At 37.8% G+C, this 17350-nt stretch overlaps 15 non-coding genes across 15 annotated transcripts; all 15 read left to right on the top strand.

Moving 5' to 3' along the window:
* The first annotated feature begins 5043 nt into the window (after positions 1-5043).
* On the top strand, positions 5044-5163 carry LOC126825809 (U5 spliceosomal RNA). The gene has a single exon (XR_007682223.1). It is a non-coding gene; the product is annotated as a U5 spliceosomal RNA (small nuclear RNA).
* Positions 5164-5173: 10 nt separating this feature from the next.
* LOC126825776 (U5 spliceosomal RNA) lies at positions 5174-5289 on the top strand. The gene has a single exon (XR_007682190.1). It is a non-coding gene; the product is annotated as a U5 spliceosomal RNA (small nuclear RNA).
* Positions 5290-5404: 115 nt separating this feature from the next.
* On the top strand, positions 5405-5522 carry LOC126825917 (U5 spliceosomal RNA). Its single transcript, XR_007682310.1, has one exon. It is a non-coding gene; the product is annotated as a U5 spliceosomal RNA (small nuclear RNA).
* Positions 5523-6224: 702 nt separating this feature from the next.
* LOC126825824 (U5 spliceosomal RNA) lies at positions 6225-6340 on the top strand. The gene has a single exon (XR_007682239.1). It is a non-coding gene; the product is annotated as a U5 spliceosomal RNA (small nuclear RNA).
* A 1908-nt stretch (positions 6341-8248) lies between these two features.
* Positions 8249-8364, top strand: LOC126825775 (U5 spliceosomal RNA). The gene has a single exon (XR_007682189.1). It is a non-coding gene; the product is annotated as a U5 spliceosomal RNA (small nuclear RNA).
* A 115-nt stretch (positions 8365-8479) lies between these two features.
* Positions 8480-8597, top strand: LOC126825916 (U5 spliceosomal RNA). The gene has a single exon (XR_007682309.1). It is a non-coding gene; the product is annotated as a U5 spliceosomal RNA (small nuclear RNA).
* Positions 8598-9299: 702 nt separating this feature from the next.
* On the top strand, positions 9300-9415 carry LOC126825859 (U5 spliceosomal RNA). The gene has a single exon (XR_007682273.1). It is a non-coding gene; the product is annotated as a U5 spliceosomal RNA (small nuclear RNA).
* Positions 9416-11321: 1906 nt separating this feature from the next.
* On the top strand, positions 11322-11437 carry LOC126825774 (U5 spliceosomal RNA). The gene has a single exon (XR_007682188.1). It is a non-coding gene; the product is annotated as a U5 spliceosomal RNA (small nuclear RNA).
* Positions 11438-11552: 115 nt separating this feature from the next.
* On the top strand, positions 11553-11670 carry LOC126825913 (U5 spliceosomal RNA). Its single transcript, XR_007682307.1, has one exon. It is a non-coding gene; the product is annotated as a U5 spliceosomal RNA (small nuclear RNA).
* A 702-nt stretch (positions 11671-12372) lies between these two features.
* LOC126825858 (U5 spliceosomal RNA) lies at positions 12373-12488 on the top strand. The gene has a single exon (XR_007682272.1). It is a non-coding gene; the product is annotated as a U5 spliceosomal RNA (small nuclear RNA).
* A 1918-nt stretch (positions 12489-14406) lies between these two features.
* LOC126825773 (U5 spliceosomal RNA) lies at positions 14407-14522 on the top strand. The gene has a single exon (XR_007682187.1). It is a non-coding gene; the product is annotated as a U5 spliceosomal RNA (small nuclear RNA).
* A 115-nt stretch (positions 14523-14637) lies between these two features.
* Positions 14638-14755, top strand: LOC126825797 (U5 spliceosomal RNA). Its single transcript, XR_007682211.1, has one exon. It is a non-coding gene; the product is annotated as a U5 spliceosomal RNA (small nuclear RNA).
* Positions 14756-15285: 530 nt separating this feature from the next.
* On the top strand, positions 15286-15401 carry LOC126825823 (U5 spliceosomal RNA). Its single transcript, XR_007682238.1, has one exon. It is a non-coding gene; the product is annotated as a U5 spliceosomal RNA (small nuclear RNA).
* Positions 15402-15516: 115 nt separating this feature from the next.
* On the top strand, positions 15517-15634 carry LOC126825912 (U5 spliceosomal RNA). Its single transcript, XR_007682306.1, has one exon. It is a non-coding gene; the product is annotated as a U5 spliceosomal RNA (small nuclear RNA).
* A 708-nt stretch (positions 15635-16342) lies between these two features.
* Positions 16343-16458, top strand: LOC126825857 (U5 spliceosomal RNA). Its single transcript, XR_007682271.1, has one exon. It is a non-coding gene; the product is annotated as a U5 spliceosomal RNA (small nuclear RNA).
* Positions 16459-17350: the final 892 nt, after the last annotated feature.

The raw sequence follows: 17350 nt of genomic DNA, 5'->3' as shown, positions 1-17350 counted from the left end.
GCAGGAGATCACCTTCCCAGGCAGTTGATTGGCATGCGGCGGAAACAGAAGCGGAGAAAATTGAAGAATCTGAACAAAGCGATGACAGTGACGATAGTACCGACAGTGAGAAAGGCACGTTAGTGATAGACGAAACAGAAATAGATGGAAGGAGTGGTGTTGAGGAGATAGAAAGTGTTAAGGTAGAGATAGAAAGTGTTAAGGGAGAGACAGGCAGTGGCATGGGGGAGTCAAGTAGTGTTCTGGGGGAGGCAAGTAGTGGCATGAGGGAGACAAGTTGTGACATGGAAGAGACAAATGTGATGGAAATAGGTGCGACGGTTGGTAATAAGCGGAGAAGTGATAACGATCAAGTGAAGGATAATAAGAAGACAAAAAGTGGTGTTAAAGGGGGGAAGGGGAGTGGTAAAAAGAAATAGTTTTCTATTGTAGTTTGTGTTTTTCTTTTTGTGGTGTAATCGGATTGGATTAGCAGTGTTTGTGTTTTATTTTCTATGTTTCTAAACGGATTAATTATGGATTACCTATTATATTGTAAGTTTTATATTTTTAATCTTTATTCTCAGTATGACCTGACTAAGAGTCAAAGTGTTTGTTTATCATTCTTGGCAAGGTACTCAGTTTATTTAGGAGTGTATAGACCTAGGCTTGTTGTTATAGCTTGTCTCTGTTTGTACTATCCATACAACTGGTTATTTTAGTACACTTTGCAGTCTGTTTGTTTTACTTTCTAATTATGAAATTATAAATGGCTAATATTAGATTTGTATCAATTAACTGTCGTAGTTTTATTTCTCCTCAGAAATCGAGAATCATTGCTCGTGATCTTAGAGATATGAAGGTGGACATTGCATTTTTACAAGATACTAATATTTGCAACGTAGAGAAAGCTAAATTTTATGAAAATATTTTGGGTGGGAAATGCATTTGGTCTTTTGGTTCGCGCCGGTCAACGGGTGTTGGAATAGTTCTATTCAATCATTTAAATTTCATAATTAGAAAGATAAACTTTGATTTTGAAGGTCGATTGGTCGTTGTTGATGTTGACATCAATGACGCGCAGTATAGATTGATATGTATATATGCACCAGTAAATTGTGCGGATAGAAATGACTTTTTGTTAATGATACCGCAGTATTTGGCTTGCAAGCGGTATATAATTTGGGGCGGGGATTTCAACTTTGTCATGAATCCGCTTTTAGATAAAGTGGGAGGGAATATTGAAAAGGGGACTATTGGTAAAAGAAATATGGATGATATTTTAAAAGATTTCAATTTAAGCGATGCATATAGACTGTTATATCCTAATATTGTTAAAGTGACATGGCGAGGCAATGGCGTCGCTTGTCGCTTCGATCGATTTTATGTAAATAAGGCTCTCTTTAATAAAATTGTAAGTTCTGACGTCCTTCCTTGTGCATCGAGTGATCATGATTATGTTCTGTTGGAGTTAAATGTCTCGGATGACATCAAAATTGGCGAGGGGTATTGGAAATTTAATAGTTCTATTTTAAATGATCGGGCTTATGTCTCTCTTTTTACTGATTTTTGGATTAAAAGCGTGATTGGGAAAGTAATTACTACTGAGTGGTGGGAGGGTATTAAAATTTCTATTCAGAATTTAACGAAGGAATATTGTAAAAAGAAGGCTCGATTGAAGCGAAAGATAGCGTTTGACCTAGAGAAGCGCTTCAGGATTTTGGCTGACGCTGAAGCACGCTCGCCGGGTTTATATATAGGTCAGATTAACGCGTTAAAGAAACAGTTATATAATCATAAGGCTGAGATTTCCCAAGGAGCTTATATTAGGTCTCGGGCGTTGCAGCTTGACAATGAACAGGTAGCATCGCGTATTTTTCAAAATAGAGAAAATCGGAAAGGAGAAAATAAAATTATCCAGAATTTAGAGGATAAAGATGGCAATTTGGCAAATGATATGCCTTCGATTTTAGATATATGTAAGGATTTTTATTCGGAATTATTTTCGGAAGAGACCATCGAAGAAAGTTTATTTGATGAATATTTAAATGATTTACCTAAATTAGATGACTATAGTCAAGATGTATGCGAAGGCAGGATTAGGCACCATGAACTAACTTTGGCATTAAACGGCATGCAAAATGATAAATCGCCGGGTCCCGATGGTATCTGTAAAGAGTTCTATGATAAGTTTAATTATTTATTGGGTGATGTTTTAGTTTCAATTTATAATCTCTCATTTGATGAAGGAATGTTACCTTTTAGTCAACGTCAATGTTTTATAACTTTACTATGTAAAGATCTTAATCAGAAACACCTGTTAAAGTATTGGCGCCCTATTTCTTTACTAAATGTGGATTATAAATTGTTGTCAAAAATATTACAGTTAAGACTGCGAAGTGTACTTGATGAAATTGTCGAACCGGATCAGACATGCGCTGTGAGGGGTCGGTCAATTTTGGATAATTTACATCTCTTACGAAGTGTTATAGATTATGTCGATCAGAAGGATTTGTCTGTTTCATTTATTTGTTTGGACCAAGCAAAGGCTTTTGATCGAGTAAATCATAATTTTCTCTTTACTGCTTTGGAACGTTATTCTTTTGGCCCTATGTTTTTAAAATGGATTAAATTATTATATACAGATATTTATAGCTCGGTTATTGTAAATGGACATATTTCTGACAATTTTAGTGTCACGCGGTCAGTTCGACAAGGATGTAGTTTGTCTCCTCTTTTGTATATATTGTCATTGGAACCGTTTTATATAAAAGTCAGGAATGATAAACAAATAAAGGGTATTGTTATCCCGGGTAGCGGGGAAGAAGCTAAGATTGTGGGTTATGCGGATGATACAACTGGGATTTGTTCGACTGTTGCGAGTGTGGAGAGATTGTTGTTTCAGTGTAAGAGGTTTTCCGTTGTATCTGGGTCAAAACTCAACTTAGAAAAAACAAAGGGCTTATGTTTTGGTAAATTCAGGACTTCTTCAGATCACGTGTTTGGTATTTCTTGGCCCGACAAAGCAAAAATTTTAGGCGTTTATTTTGGTCGTAATATATCTGAAGATGATAATTGGAATAATATATTTAAAAAGTTCACGGCTAAATTTACTGTTTGGAAATCTACTCATCTATCCATATTTGGAAGATGTAATGTAGCTAAGATCTTGGCTTGTTCTAAACTGTGGTATGTTAGTCAAGTTTTACCGTTACCCTCTCACTATAATAAAATGTTTAAATTTCACATGTTTAGGTATATATGGGCTTCACGTTACTTTGAACCCGTTCGAAGGACGACTCTTTATGGTAAATTAAAAGATGGGGGTTTAAATATTTTGGATATTGAAACGAAGATAAAGTCATTTTTGTTAAATCATATTCTCAAGATTTTGAAGTGTCACGGGGCCAAATGGGTCGAATTTGCCAAATACTGGATTGGCTTTTCGCTACGGCATGTTAATTCGGAACTGGGTTCTAATTTAAGGCCACACTCTGCACATATTCCTGTGTTTTATCAGAAATGTTTGTCAGTTTTCCGTGATTTTTGCAAATTATACCCTGACTTTGATTGGCATGGTAATTGTAATTCCAGGAGTTTTTATGATTTACTGATTAGTAAGATTAAAACGGAACCTCGATGTTTTAGTTTATTTTCACAGGTTGACTTCAAGTTGTCCTTTTCTAACTGTGCAAATACTTTTGTTGATCCGTTATCAAGGGAGACAACTTGGAAGTCAATCCATTATATTTTACCAACAAGTAGTTGTAAGTTTATCACAAGTCATACTGAGAATAAGTTCTGCAACTTTTGCAATGTCTTTTTAGAAACTCAAGTTCATTTAATGTACAATTGTAAATATGTTAAACGGTTATGGGAAACAGTACATACTTGGGTTTTTGACCTTAGTTTGGGTGAGATAAATCTCAATGTTTGGCATGTTATATTTAATACAATTCCAACAAAGAAAGGGAAATATATTCACAGTGTAATTTTATGCATTGTTGCTTTGGCGAGGCGGCATATTTGGGCTACGCGATGTGATGTGAAATATAGGCATAAGACCGTCTCAGATATTGGTATTTTATTGGAATTTGTAGAAAAGTTGAGAATTAGAATCTGGGCGGACCGGCTCCGGCTCAGTGAGACTTCTTTTAAAAGTCATTGGTTAAACCCTGGTATGTTCTGTAATCTTGATAATGGGAACTTGATTTTTCTTTTCGATAGGTAATCCATTTCTGTCATTATTTAACATAATTATATTTTTAGTGTCAAGCGTTAACAGCAGTTGTCCCCCTTCAGTGTTGTGACACGACACTGTCATGCAGGATAGTTTAATAACAGTAATTACCATTTATATATGTATTAGTATTATCTATATGTATCTACGTTTATAGATTTTATATATATCTACGTTTATAGTATGTTATATATATCTACGTTTATAGTTTTTTATATATATATTGTTTATTACAAAGCACTGCTAATCCTAACATATATAATTTCAATGAATTAGAAAATTTACATGTACAATATTACTTATAATATACTTTATTTCAATTTAAACATATTTACATATTCCATGTAATTGTATATAGTTATTATTATATAGTTATTATGTATTGTTGTTAAACGTTGAGTGGAAAGGTGTATATATAGAAGGAAGTGTTTGGAATTTTGTACATAGTTATCATAATTAGTTAAAAGGATTTCATTGAATGTCTGTATGTATGAAAGAAGTATGCATGTGTGGGTGCAAGTGTGTGTATGTATGACTGAGTGTTAACTTTTATATTCACTGTATATACTCATTTTAATTGTACATTATTCATATTCACATGTATATACCATTCATTGGAATAAATTTATTCAAAAGTTACTAAAGATTTCCGTGGGGAGGAACAACTTAATGAGTCTATAGACAATTTCTTTAACCCTCTACGGAGGGTAAATTAAGATAAAAAGAGTGTTAGGGGTTATTTTCCTTATAAAATTTGTTTTGTCATACCGGCATGACGTGTGTATGAAACTTGGACCAGGTGATTAGCCCACGTTTTGAAAAAATTACTCTGGTTTCTCCTCATTTTTCGTGTAAATCTTTCGCCTTTTACTAAAGATTTCCGTGGGGAGGAACAACTTAATGAGTCTATAGACAATTTCTTTAACCAGGTGATTAGCCCACGTTTTGAAAAAATTACTCTGGTTTCTCCTCATTTTTCGTGTAAATCTTTCGCCTTTTACTAAAGATTTCCGTGGGGAGGAACAACTTAATGAGTCTATAGACAATTTCTTTAACCCTCTACGGAGGGTAAATTAAGATAAAAAGAGTGTTAGGGGTTATTTTCCTTATAAAATTTGTTTTGTCATACCGGCATGACGTGTGTATGAAACTTGGACCAGGTGATTAGCCCACGTTTTGAAAAAATTACTCTGGTTTCTCCTCATTTTTCGTGTAAATCTTTCGCCTTTTACTAAAGATTTCCGTGGGGAGGAACAACTTAATGAGTCTATAGACAATTTCTTTTAGCCCTCTACGGAGGGTAAATTAAGATAAAAAGAGTGTTAGGGGTTATTATAAAATTTAAGTATGATAGCCCAAATCAGAGTTGGTTCTGCTGGCAGGAATATGTTGACGCTCGAATGAGCAGAAAACCCGAGGTCCAGCTGTCTAAACACACGAGTACACGTAAAACAAATCTCGTTTCACAGTTGGAATTGATAGCGTGAGTTAGTCTCAAAATGATTAATCAGTACTGATTAATATATACATCCACACTTATCGCTGATTACTTATCACCTATCATAGCTTGAGTTATGTTTAATAGCAGTCTGTATTCTGTGGATATCAAAAACAAAAAGAGAGTTGTGATCGTTTGCATTACTAGCGTAGGTCTGTCATTGAGTCAACTGGCGTGGTTTCGATTTCCCGGTTATACTTGTCAAGGGGTCGGGTCGCCTGTCCAAACTCGTGGGTTTTCTTCGGACCCCCACCCCCTACCACTGCTAAAAAGCCGCACGTGCAAGCGAATTACTGAAATAATAATAAAAAAGAAACATGCATTGGTCCCTAGTTTGTGTCGAGTGTAAGTGTAAGCTGCATTTAATTATCTAGATCTTATAAGGCTTGTGAATTTATTTTCCAGCGTTATTGTCTCCTGTCAGGATCACTGGTTCGTCATAATGGAGTGACACGTAGATTTGTATATGTAACGTGGACCGGGTGATTAGCCCGCGTTTTGAAATATTCCTCTGGTTTTCCTCATCTCTCGTGTAAATCTTTCGCCTTTTACTAAAGATTTCCGTGGGGAGGAAGAACTTAATGAGCCTGTAGACAATTTCTTTAACCCTCTAAGTATAGGGTAAAATTAAAATGACTGTAAGTATTCCCCTGTATCCATTTAAGTGATGCAAATGTACCCAAACGAGAATTTCTCCGACTTTCCCCTAATTGTTATAATATAAAGTTCCCTAGGCGCAATCGAATTATTGAAATACTATCGAACCACATGTTAGTCCCGAAATGACCAAGTTCTCTCTCTCTCTTTCTCTCTCTCTCATATACAGTAAAAAGAAAACCGAATTCTAATGGCATATTAAAGTTTAATCAAACGTAACAAGAATATATGGTTACAAAACTTGAACATAAAGAAAATAAAACAAAGCATAAACAACAGCAGATCATTCACACTCTTCGGAGAAGTCGCTGCCTTCGTTTGACTTTAGCTATCTCTGTCAGGGATCTTGTGTTTCTCGCACGACTTCTTTTATTACCAAACCACTTTTTGACCTGTTCCGTTGTTAGACCCGAAATCTCGGCCAGTTGTTCAACTTGCTGGGCCGTGGGATACGGGTGAACTAAGTGTGACTGGTACCATTGTTCTAGTACTTTCAGGGACCGACGACACAAGACTGGACGAGTCCTCGCCGTTGTTGACGACTTGCTCGGTTCAGTGCGTGATGCCAATAACTGTAAACTAGATTCTACCCGGTCGATGATCATGCGTAGCTGGTTGTCAAGTTCCACATGGAGCGACTGTTGCTGAACTTTGGATGGACAGGACTGAACACGGTTCATTCTCTCCATGTCAATGCTGGCGGAATGGAAGCGGTAAAAGCAAGATAGTTGTTGAACCGTGTCAGGATATTCAGGTTGAAGTTTGGAAAACATCTGAAGGAGTGATTCTTCTCTTTCTCTGATATTCACCACCTCGTGGGTTGAAAACATCAACGAATCTGCAAAGCTGTCAATGGATTTGACTTCGTCGACGATCAAACATCTCAGGTCGTTGTAAAATTGGGGAATAACGGGCCCCTTGTTGTTGATTATGTCATCTTCATACTGTACACGATTTGGCGACGATTTATCATCAGCTACGAGGCGTGTCAGCTCAGAAATTGATAAATTACTGTTCCCTGGATTTTCATTTCCAAATTCAAATGCTAAACATTCCGTAAATCGGGATTCTCCACACTCATCAACAATATTGCCTGGAAAATAGATAGAAATATATTCAATTAAACGTATGCGACCAATTAAATGCATTCTATATTCCAAACTCATACATCTCAAGCCATCTTCTATAATAGAATAGCCTATTCTGCATTTAAAAAAGCTTCAGAAATAAAGAAATTTACCTGTCACACTGATTATTTCGTAGTTACCCGCCGGAAGTTGTGAAAAATCGGGAATGAAAGAAGCCATGTTGTATTATTTTTTCTTCTCGAAAATTTAGCGCAATGAAATAAAATCCGGGAATGGCAGATTGAGAATGAGATGTCAGAATTGAGTCGATCCTTATAAATCAACTGCTTTATGATGACTGCTCATGTGGACGGCTTGTTGAAGCCACCCAAAAGAGTTTTCAAACCAGTTAATCCACGGAAAACATTAATCAGTACTGTTAACTAATAATGTCTCCAACACAATTATCGCTGATTACTAATCACCAATCATAACAAGATTTATCTTTATTGAGGATTAAAATGCCGCAGTAAACTCTTGGTTTCAAAGGAGGGTCGCGGGGCGGGCGTTGTTCGCAAATGTCTACTTGTTAATAAAATGACATCGCAGTAAAACTCGCCATAACATTGGGCGTGGAATCAAAATCTGTAAAGGCATTCGAAGATTTTCGCTGCGTTAATTTATCTAGAACTTATAATGCTTGTGAATTTATACTCCGGCGTTTTTGTCTCGTATCACTGTTTTGTCATACCGGCATGACGTGTGTATGAAACTTGGACCAGGTGATTAGCCCACGTTTTGATAAAATTACTCTGGTTTCTCCTCATTTTTCGTGTAAATCTTTCGCCTTTTACTAAAGATTTCCGTGGGGAGGAACAACTTAATGAGTCTATAGACAATTTCTTTAACCCTCTACGGAGGGTAAATTAAGATAAAAAGAGTGTTAGGGGTTATTTTCCTTATAAAATTTGTTTTGTCATACCGGCATGACGTGTGTATGAAACTTGGACCAGGTGATTAGCCCACGTTTTGAAAAAATTACTCTGGTTTCTCCTCATTTTTCGTGTAAATCTTTCGCCTTTTACTAAAGATTTCCGTGGGGAGGAACAACTTAATGAGTCTATAGACAATTTCTTTTAGCCCTCTACGGAGGGTAAATTAAGATAAAAAGAGTGTTAGGGGTTATTATAAAATTTAAGTATGATAGCCCAAATCAGAGTTGGTTCTGCTGGCAGGAATATGTTGACGCTCGAATGAGCAGAAAACCCGAGGTCCAGCTGTCTAAACACACGAGTACACGTAAAACAAATCTCGTTTCACAGTTGGAATTGATAGCGTGAGTTAGTCTCAAAATGATTAATCAGTACTGATTAATATATACATCCACACTTATCGCTGATTACTTATCACCTATCATAGCTTGAGTTATGTTTAATAGCAGTCTGTATTCTGTGGATATCAAAAACAAAAAGAGAGTTGTGATCGTTTGCATTACTAGCGTAGGTCTGTCATTGAGTCAACTGGCGTGGTTTCGATTTCCCGGTTATACTTGTCAAGGAGTCAGGTCGCATGTCCAAACTCGTGGGTTTTCTTCGGACCCCCACCCCCTACCACTGCTAAAAAGCCGCACGTGCAAGCGAATTACTGAAATAATAATAAAAAAGAAACATGCATTGGTCCCTAGTTTGTGTCGAGTGTAAGTGTAAGCTGCATTTAATTATCTAGATCTTATAAGGCTTGTGAATTTATTTTCCAGCGTTATTGTCTCCTGTCAGGATCACTGGTTCGTCATAATGGAGTGACACGTAGATTTGTATATGTAACGTGGACCGGGTGATTAGCCCGCGTTTTGAAATATTCCTCTGGTTTTCCTCATCTCTCGTGTAAATCTTTCGCCTTTTACTAAAGATTTCCGTGGGGAGGAAGAACTTAATGAGCCTGTAGACAATTTCTTTAACCCTCTAAGTAGGGTAAAATTAAAATGACTGTAAGTATTCCCCTGTATCCATTTAAGTGATGAAAATGTACCCAAACGAGAATTTCTCCGACTTTCCCCTAATTGTTATAATATAAAGTTCCCTAGGCGCAATCGAATTATTGAAATACTATCGAACCACATGTTAGTCCCGAAATGACCAAGTTCTCTCTCTCTCTTTCTCTCTCTCTCATATACAGTAAAAAGAAAACCGAATTCTAATGGCATATTAAAGTTTAATCAAACGTAACAAGAATATATGGTTACAAAACTTGAACATAAAGAAAATAAAACAAAGCATAAACAACAGCAGATCATTCACACTCTTCGGAGAAGTCGCTGCCTTCGTTTGACTTTAGCTATCTCTGTCAGGGATCTTGTGTTTCTCGCACGACTTCTTTTATTACCAAACCACTTTTTGACCTGTTCCGTTGTTAGACCCGAAATCTCGGCCAGTTGTTCAACTTGCTGGGCCGTGGGATACGGGTGAACTAAGTGTGACTGGTACCATTGTTCTAGTACTTTCAGGGACCGACGACACAAGACTGGACGAGTCCTCGCCGTTGTTGACGACTTGCTCGGTTCAGTGCGTGATGCCAATAACTGTAAACTAGATTCTACCCGGTCGATGATCATGCGTAGCTGGTTGTCAAGTTCCACATGGAGCGACTGTTGCTGAACTTTGGATGGACAGGACTGAACACGGTTCATTCTCTCCATGTCAATGCTGGCGGAATGGAAGCGGTAAAAGCAAGATAGTTGTTGAACCATGTCAGGATATTCAGGTTGAAGTTTGGAAAACATCTGAAGGAGTGATTCTTCTCTTTCTCTGATATTCACCACCTCGTGGGTTGAAAACATCAACGAATCTGCAAAGCTGTCAGTGGATTTGACTTCGTCGACGATCAAACATCTCAGGTCGTTGTAAAATTGGGGAATAACGGGCCCCTTGTTGTTGATTATGTCATCTTCATACTGTACACGATTTGGCGACGATTTATCATCAGCTACGAGGCGTGTCAGCTCAGAAATTGATAAATTACTGTTCCCTGGATTTTCATTTCCAAATTCAAATGCTAAACATTCCGTAAATCGGGATTCTCCACACTCATCAACAATATTGCCTGGAAAATAGATAGAAATATATTCAATTAAACGTATGCGACCAATTAAATGCATTCTATATTCCAAACTCATACATCTCAAGCCATCTTCTATAATAGAATAGCCTATTCTGCATTTAAAAAAGCTTCAGAAATAAAGAAATTTACCTGTCACACTGATTATTTCGTAGTTACCCGCCGGAAGTTGTGAAAAATCGGGAATGAAAGAAGCCATGTTGTATTATTTTTTCTTCTCGAAAATTTAGCGCAATGAAATAAAATCCGGGAATGGCAGATTGAGAATGAGATGTCAGAATTGAGTCGATCCTTATAAATCAACTGCTTTATGATGACTGCTCATGTGGACGGCTTGTTGAAGCCACCCAAAAGAGTTTTCAAACCAGTTAATCCACGGAAAACATTAATCAGTACTGTTAACTAATAATGTCTCCAACACAATTATCGCTGATTACTAATCACCAATCATAACAAGATTTATCTTTATTGAGGATTAAAATGCCGCAGTAAACTCTTGGTTTCAAAGGAGGGTCGCGGGGCGGGCGTTGTTCGCAAATGTCTACTTGTTAATAAAATGACATCGCAGTAAAACTCGCCATAACATTGGGCGTGGAATCAAAATCTGTAAAGGCATTCGAAGATTTTCGCTGCGTTAATTTATCTAGAACTTATAATGCTTGTGAATTTATACTCCGGCGTTTTTGTCTCGTATCACTGTTTTGTCATACCGGCATGACGTGTGTATGAAACTTGGACCAGGTGATTAGCCCACGTTTTGATAAAATTACTCTGGTTTCTCCTCATTTTTCGTGTAAATCTTTCGCCTTTTACTAAAGATTTCCGTGGGGAGGAACAACTTAATGAGTCTATAGACAATTTCTTTAACCCTCTACGGAGGGTAAATTAAGATAAAAAGAGTGTTAGGGGTTATTTTCCTTATAAAATTTGTTTTGTCATACCGGCATGACGTGTGTATGAAACTTGGACCAGGTGATTAGCCCACGTTTTGAAAAAATTACTCTGGTTTCTCCTCATTTTTCGTGTAAATCTTTCGCCTTTTACTAAAGATTTCCGTGGGGAGGAACAACTTAATGAGTCTATAGACAATTTCTTTTAGCCCTCTACGGAGGGTAAATTAAGATAAAAAGAGTGTTAGGGGTTATTATAAAATTTAAGTATGATAGCCCAAATCAGAGTTGGTTCTGCTGGCAGGAATATGTTGACGCTCGAATGAGCAGAAAACCCGAGGTCCAGCTGTCTAAACACACGAGTACACGTAAAACAAATCTCGTTTCACAGTTGGAATTGATAGCGTGAGTTAGTCTCAAAATGATTAATCAGTACTGATTAATATATACATCCACACTTATCGCTGATTACTTATCACCTATCATAGCTTGAGTTATGTTTAATAGCAGTCTGTATTCTGTGGATATCAAAAACAAAAAGAGAGTTGTGATCGTTTGCATTACTAGCGTAGGTCTGTCATTGAGTCAACTGGCGTGGTTTCGATTTCCCGGTTATACTTGTCAAGGGGTCGGGTCGCCTGTCCAAACTCGTGGGTTTTCTTCGGACCCCCACCCCCTACCACTGCTAAAAAGCCGCACGTGCAAGCGAATTACTGAAATAATAATAAAAAAGAAACATGCATTGGTCCCTAGTTTGTGTCGAGTGTAAGTGTAAGCTGCATTTAATTATCTAGATCTTATAAGGCTTGTGAATTTATTTTCCAGCGTTATTGTCTCCTGTCAGGATCACTGGTTCGTCATAATGGAGTGACACGTAGATTTGTATATGTAACGTGGACCGGGTGATTAGCCCGCGTTTTGAAATATTCCTCTGGTTTTCCTCATCTCTCGTGTAAATCTTTCGCCTTTTACTAAAGATTTCCGTGGGGAGGAAGAACTTAATGAGCCTGTAGACAATTTCTTTAACCCTCTAAGTAGGGTAAAATTAAAATGACTGTAAGTATTCCCCTGTATCCATTTAAGTGATGCAAATGTACCCAAACGAGAATTTCTCCGACTTTCCCCTAATTGTTATAATATAAAGTTCCCTAGGCGCAATCGAATTATTGAAATACTATCGAACCACATGTTAGTCCCGAAATGACCAAGTTATCTCTCTCTCTTTCTCTCTCTCTCATATACAGTAAAAAGAAAACCGAATTCTAATGGCATATTAAAGTTTAATCAAACGTAACAAGAATATATGGTTACAAAACTTGAACATAAAGAAAATAAAACAAAGCATAAACAACAGCAGATCATTCACACTCTTCGGAGAAGTCGCTGCCTTCGTTTGACTTTAGCTATCTCTGTCAGGGATCTTGTGTTTCTCGCACGACTTCTTTTATTACCAAACCACTTTTTGACCTGTTCCGTTGTTAGACCCGAAATCTCGGCCAGTTGTTCAACTTGCTGGGCCGTGGGATACGGGTGAACTAAGTGTGACTGGTACCATTGTTCTAGTACTTTCAGGGACCGACGACACAAGACTGGACGAGTCCTCGCCGTTGTTGACGACTTGCTCGGTTCAGTGCGTGATGCCAATAACTGTAAACTAGATTCTACCCGGTCGATGATCATGCGTAGCTGGTTGTCAAGTTCCACATGGAGCGACTGTTGCTGAACTTTGGATGGACAGGACTGAACACGGCTCATTCTCTCCATGTCAATGCTGGCGGAATGGAAGCGGTAAAAGCAAGATAGTTGTTGAACCATGTCAGGATATTCAGGTTGAAGTTTGGAAAACATCTGAAGGAGTGATTCTTCTCTTTCTCTGATATTCACCACCTCGTGGGTTGAAAACATCAACGAATCTGCAAAGCTGTCAGTGGATTTGACTTCGTCGACGATCAAACATCTCAGGTCGTTGTAAAATTGGGGAATAACGGGCCCCTTGTTGTTGATTATGTCATCTTCATACTGTACACGATTTGGCGACGATTTATCATCAGCTACGAGGCGTGTCAGCTCAGAAATTGATAAATTACTGTTCCCTGGATTTTCATTTCCAAATTCAAATGCTAAACATTCCGTAAATCGGGATTCTCCACACTCATCAACAATATTGCCTGGAAAATAGATAGAAATATATTCAATTAAACGTATGCGACCAATTAAATGCATTCTATATTCCAAACTCATACATCTCAAGCCATCTTCTATAATAGAATAGCCTATTCTGCATTTAAAAAAGCTTCAGAAATAAAGAAATTTACCTGTCACACTGATTATTTCGTAGTTACCCGCCGGAAGTTGTGAAAAATCGGGAATGAAAGAAGCCATGTTGTATTATTTTTTCTTCTCGAAAATTTAGCGCAATGAAATAAAATCCGGGAATGGCAGATTGAGAATGAGATGTCAGAATTGAGTCGATCCTTTTAAATCAACTGCTTTATGATGACTGCTCATGTGGACGGCTTGTTGAAGCCACCCAAAAGAGTTTTCAAACCAGTTAATCCACGGAAAACATTAATCAGTACTGTTAACTAATAATGTCTCCAACACAATTATCGCTGATTACTAATCACCAATCATAACAAGATTTATCTTTATTGAGGATTAAAATGCCGCAGTAAACTCTTGGTTTCAAAGGAGTGTCGCGGGGCGGGCGGTAGGGGGGTTTTTGTTCGCAAATGTCTACTTGTTAATAAAATGACATCGCAGTAAAACTCGCCATAACATTGGGCGTGGAATCAAAATCTGTAAAGGCATTCGAAGATTTTCGCTGCGTTAATTTATCTAGAACTTATAATGCTTGTGAATTTATACTCCGGCGTTTTTGTCTCGTATCACTGTTTTGTCATACCGGCATGACGTGTGTATGAAACTTGGACCAGGTGATTAGCCCACGTTTTGAAAAAATTACTCTGGTTTCTCCTCATTTTTCGTGTAAATCTTTCGCCTTTTACTAAAGATTTCCGTGGGGAGGAACAACTTAATGAGTCTATAGACAATTTCTTTAACCCTCTACGGAGGGTAAATTAAGATAAAAAGAATGTTAGGGGTTATTTTCCTTATAAAATTTGTTTTGTCATACCGGCATGACGTGTGTATGAAACTTGGACCAGGTGATTAGCCCACGTTTTGAAAAAATTACTCTGGTTTCTCCTCATTTTTCGTGTAAATCTTTCGCCTTTTACTAAAGATTTCCGTGGGGAGGAACAACTTAATGAGTCTATAGACAATGTCTTTTAGCCCTCTACGGAGGGTAAATTAAGATAAAAAGAGTGTTAGGGGTTATTATAAAATTTAAGTATGATAGCCCAAATCAGAGTTGGTTCTGCTGGCAGGAATATGTTGACGCTCGAATGAGCAGAAAACCCGAGGTCCAGCTGTCTAAACACACGAGTACACGTAAAACAAATCTCGTTTCACAGTTGGAATTGATAGCGTGAGTTAGTCTCAAAATGATTAATCAGTACTGATTAATATATACATATCACCTATCATAGCTTGAGTTATGTTTAATAGCAGTCTGTATTCTGTGGATATCAAAAACAAAAAGAGAGTTGTGATCGTTTGCATTACAATTATCGCTGATTACTAATCACCAATCATAACAAGATTTATCTTTATTGAGGATTAAAATGCCCCAGTAAACTCTTGGTTTCAAATTTATCTAGAACTTATGATGCTTGTGAATTTATACTCAGGCGTTTTTGTCTTGTATCACTGTTTTGTCATACCGGCATGACATGTGTATGAAACTTGGACCAGGTGATTTGCCCAGGTTTTGAAAAATTACTCCTGTTTCTTCTCATTTTTCGTGTAAATCTTTGGCCTTTTACTAAAGATTTCCGTGGGGAGGAACAACTTAATGAGTCTATAGACAATTTCTTTAACCCTCTACGGAGGGTAAATTAAGATAAAAAGAGTGTTAGGGGTTATTTTCCTTATAAAATTTGTTTTGTCATACCGGCATGACGTGTGTATGAAACTTGGACCAGGTGATTAGCCCACGTTTTGAAAAAATTACTCTGGTTTCTCCTCATTTTTCGTGTAAATCTTTCGCCTTTTACTAAAGATTTCCGTGGGGAGGAACAACTTAATGAGTCTATAGACAATTTCTTTTAGCCCTCTACGGAGGGTAAATTAAGATAAAAAGAGTGTTAGGGGTTATTTTCCTTATAAAATTTAAGTATGATAGCCCAAATCAGAGTTGGTTCTGCTGGCAGGAATATGTTGACGCTCGAATGAGCAGAAAATCCGAGGTCCAGCAGTCTAAACACACGAGTACACGTAAAACAAATCTCGTGTCACGGTTGGAATTGATAGCGTGAGTTAGTCTCAAAATGATTAATCAGTACTGATTAATATATACATCCACACTTATCGCTGATTACTTATCACCTATCATAGCTTGAGTTATGTTTAATAGCAGTCTGTATTCTGTGGATATCAAAAACAAAAAGAGAGTTGTGATCGTTTGCATTACTAGCGTAGGTCTGTCATTGAGTCAACTGGCGTGGTTTCGATTTCCCGGTTATACTTGTCAAGGGGTCGGGTCGCCTGTCCAAACTCGTGGGTTTTCTTCGGACCCCCACCCCCTACCACTGCTAAAAAGCCGCACGTGCAAGCGAATTACTGAAATAATAATAAAAAAGAAACATGCATTGGTCCCTAGTTTGTGTCGAGTGTAAGTGTAAGCTGCATTTAATTATCTAGATCTTATAAGGCTTGTGAATTTATTTTCCAGCGTTATTGTCTCCTGTCAGGATCACTGGTTCGTCATAATGGAGTGACACGTAGATTTGTATATGTAACGTGGACCGGGTGATTAGCCCGCGTTTTGAAATATTCCTCTGGTTTTCCTCATCTCTCGTGTAAATCTTTCGCCTTTTACTAAAGATTTCCGTGGGGAGGAAGAACTTAATGAGCCTGTAGACAATTTCTTTAACCCTCTAAGTAGGGTAAAATTAAAATGACTGTAAGTATTCCCCTGTATCCATTTAAGTGATGCAAATGTACCCAAACGAGAATTTCTCCGACTTTCCCCTAATTGTTATAATATAAAGTTCCCTAGGCGCAATCGAATTATTGAAATACTATCGAACCACATGTTAGTCCCGAAATGACCAAGTTCTCTCTCTCTCTTTCTCTCTCTCTCATATACAGTAAAAAGAAAACCGAATTCTAATGGCATATTAAAGTTTAATCAAACGTAACAAGAATATATGGTTACAAAACTTGAACATAAAGAAAATAAAACAAAGCATAAACAACAGCAGATCATTCACACTCTTCGGAGAAGTCGCTGCCTTCGTTTGACTTTAGCTATCTCTGTCAGGGATCTTGTGTTTCTCGCACGACTTCTTTTATTACCAAACCACTTTTTGACCTGTTCCGTTGTTAGACCCGAAATCTCGGCCAGTTGTTCAACTTGCTGGGCCGTGGGATACGGGTGAACTAAGTGTGACTGGTACCATTGTTCTAGTACTTTCAGGGACCGACGACACAAGACTGGACGAGTCCTCGCCGTTGTTGACGACTTGCTCGGTTCAGTGCGTGATGCCAATAACTGTAAACTAGATTCTACCCGGTCGATGATCATGCGTAGCTGGTTGTCAAGTTCCACATGGAGCGACTGTTGCTGAACTTTGGATGGACAGGACTGAACACGGCTCATTCTCTCCATGTCAATGCTGGCGGAATGGAAGCGGTAAAAGCAAGATAGTTGTTGAACCATGTCAGGATATTCAGGTTGAAGTTTGGAAAACATCTGAAGGAGTGATTCTTCTCTTTCTCTGATATTCACCACCTCGTGGGTTGAAAACATCAACGAATCTGCAAAGCTGTCAGTGGATTT

The sequence above is a fragment of the Patella vulgata genome, chromosome 6, assembly GCF_932274485.2.
Source record: "Patella vulgata chromosome 6, xgPatVulg1.2, whole genome shotgun sequence".
NCBI classification, from domain to species: Eukaryota; Metazoa; Mollusca; class Gastropoda; family Patellidae; genus Patella; species Patella vulgata.
Note: the sequence above shows the minus strand (reverse complement) of the source record. Positions and strands in the feature narration are given on the sequence as shown.